The 3,578-nt window shown below is 43.0% G+C and overlaps 1 pseudogene; it reads left to right on the top strand.

Moving 5' to 3' along the window:
• LOC128250158 (salivary glue protein Sgs-3-like) overlaps nucleotides 1-3,319 on the top strand; it is a 10,992-nt pseudogene extending 7,673 nt beyond the window's left edge.
• Nucleotides 3,320-3,578: the final 259 nt, after the last annotated feature.

Genomic DNA, 3,578 nt, shown 5'->3' with positions numbered 1-3,578 from the left:
ATATATATATATATATATATATATATATATATATATATACATATATATACATATATATATACATGTATGTATGTATGTATGTACGTACGTATGTATGTATGTATATGCATTCACGTGCAAGCATACGCACATACACATACGTTTAATAGGTTTGTTTTTGCGCGAATTGAAGTTATATATGTATATGAAGCCAGAGTTTGTATCCCATATATTTGGTTTGTGTTGACCGCCTGTCTGCACGCTTCTCCCACATGAGTCTGTATTAAATTTGTGTACGTGTGTATGTGTGTGTGCGTGTGTGTGCGAGTGTGTGAGTGTGTGTTTGTGTGTACACATGATTGTTCTTTTGCGAATATATTTTTATATTTCATGTAGAATTATGAATACGTAGGAGCTGTGCTTATGTTTTGAGGGTGCATGTATATCCCCTTGTATATTAGTGAACCCATATACATACATATATATACAAGTATGTATGTAAGCATGTATGTATGTATGTATTTATGTATGTATGTGTGTGTATAAATATATATATATATGTATACGCACACACACATACACGCACACACGCATAAACACACGTACACACACACACACACACACACATATATATAGATGTATATAGAGGTGCAAGAGTGGGCGTGTGCCGTGTGGTAAGAAGCTTCTTTCCCAACCACATGGTTCCGGATTCAGTCCCACTGCAAGGCACCTTGGGCAAGTGTCTTCTATTATAGCACTGGGCTGTCAAAATCCTTTTCAGTGGATTTGCTAGACGGAAACTGAAAGAAGCCCGTTGAATATATAGGTATATATTTCTGTGTGTCTCTGCGCTTGTAACCCCACCGTCACTTGACAGCCGATGTTGGTATCCTTACGTCCCCGTAATTTAGCTGTTCGGCAAAGGAACCGATAGAATAAGTCTTGTGCTCGATTTCTTCGACTAAAGGCGGTGCTCTAACATGGCCGCAGTTAAATGTCTGAAACAAATAAGTAGATGAATGAATACGTATACACAATAAAGGGTGTATATATTCTTCATACTTCCGATGCGAGCTTTTGCTTGTATTGTAAATATCTTATGGAGGCCCGTGTACTACGCACTTCGTGTATATGTATGTATGCATGTACGTAGTATATATATATATTTGTGTGTGTGTGTGTGTGTGTGTGTATGTGTATGCATGTGTGTGTGCGTGTTTGTGTTTTTGTGTGTGCGCATATGTGTGTGCAAGTGTACTTATATATTGTAAAGCTTTGTTTGAGTGGCATGTATACATTTGTGGCGAGAACATTCTACTATCAACCGATATCCTTATTCACTGGGATGTTTGCCAACATCATCAGTGACTCTGACCCATTGCAACTTCGCAATGTAAAGAATATTACTCACGTGATCCAAAAATATGGCCAATAATAGGCTCCAGCAATCAGTATGGACTTGTGGTGCCTTCCTTTCTGAGCCGCTCAATTGGTATGAAACGGCACACACCCGCGACCGAGAAAGAGAGAGCTTTGGGAAGTAACAGAGATGACTGGCAAACGGATGGCAAACAGACACGGGCAGCGGCTTCATCGTATTAATATCATCACGACGAACTGCCTGCGGAAACACAACGAGAAACAATAATTTTTCGAATGGTATTTCATAAAAACATCGAAACTGTTTGAACGTTTATCCTAATACTATTTCAATTACCACAAAACAATAATATCTGAAACCTCTCAACATTATTCGGAATACTATTTCAATTACACCAAATACAATAACATGCAAACTCTCTAAACAAGAAGTAATGTTTGTTCGTAAAAAAATCTGAACAGATTCGTCATTTTTTTCTATGTACAGCTGTTGACCTCCGACAAATCAGTTTAAGCACAGTGGTAAAAAAACAACCAACAGCCACACATTCATAGACAGTGTATTGTGTGTGAAAATGTATATGCAGCGAAGGTGTAGAATGCGCTGCGTAGCTCAAGGTTTTCAAGGATTTTGGTGCGGTTCCATTCCCTTTTGAATTTGCTAGTCTTTTTTACCTGTAAATAGTTTTTGAAGGTCTCGAGTAATTACTAGGTCCGTATATGATGTAACCACTGCAAATCCCTCTCCAATGCCTTTGGTTTAATTATTATGAATATAACGTTATGGGTCTATATGTTAGAATGCCAGTCAAAATCCATTCAGATCAGACCAGTACCACCACCAACACCACCAGCAGTACCACCGATACCGTTACCGTCGTAGCACCACCACCACCACCTCCTACCACCAGCACCTACCACCACCACCACAACCACCACCACCACCACCAACACCACCTCCACCATCTCCTACGATCACCATCACCACCACCGCCACATCAACTCCATCAACAACACCAACACCACGACCATTACCACTGGTACGACCAACACCACCATTGCCATTACCAACATAACTACCACCACAATCACCAACTCCATCACTAATGGTACCAACGGGATTACTACCACTACCACCACCAATACCATTACCAACACTACCAGCACTACCACCGATGCCATTACCGTCTTCACCACCAGCAGCAACAACAACAGCAACAACACCACCACTATCACCACCGCCAGCACCATCACAACCACCACCATCACCGCCACTGCCAGCACTACCACCAATACCACTACCACCAATGCCACTACCACCAATACCACTACCCCCAACACCACTACCACCAATACTACTACCACCAACACCACTGCCACGAATACCACTACCACCAACACCACTACCACCAATATCACTACCACCAATACCACTACCACCAACACTACTACCACCAACACCACTACCACCAACACCACTACCACCAATATCACTACCACCAACACCACTACCACCAACACCACTACCACCAACACCACTACCACCAACACCACTACCACCAACACCACTACCACCAACACCACTACCACCAACACCACTACCACCAACACCACTACCACCAACACCACTACCACCAATACCACTACCACCAACACCACTACCACCAACACCACTACCACCAACACCACTACCACCAATACTACTACCACCAACACCACTACCACCAATATCACTACCACCAATGCCACTACCATCAATACCACTACCACCAATGCCACTACCACCAATACCACTACCACCAACACCACTACCACCAATATCACTACCACCAACACTACTACCACCAACACCACTACCACCAACACCACTACCACCAACACCACTACCACCAACACCACTACCACGAATACCACTACCACCAACACTACTACCACCAATATCACTAACACCAACACCACTACGACCAATACCACTACCACCAATACCACTACCACCAACACCACTGCCACCAATATCACTACCACCAACACCACTACCACCAACACCACTACCACCAACACCACTACCACCAACACCACTACCACCAACACCACTACCACCAATATCACCAACACCACTACCACCAATACCACTACCACCAATACCACTACCACCAACACCACTACCATCATTACACCACCTGCTACCACCACCACCACTACGTCTACAAACATTACCA

This window comes from Octopus bimaculoides, chromosome 19, assembly GCF_001194135.2.
Source record: "Octopus bimaculoides isolate UCB-OBI-ISO-001 chromosome 19, ASM119413v2, whole genome shotgun sequence".
Classification (NCBI taxonomy): Eukaryota; Metazoa; Mollusca; class Cephalopoda; order Octopoda; family Octopodidae; genus Octopus; species Octopus bimaculoides.
This window is presented reverse-complemented; position numbering and strand designations above follow the sequence as displayed.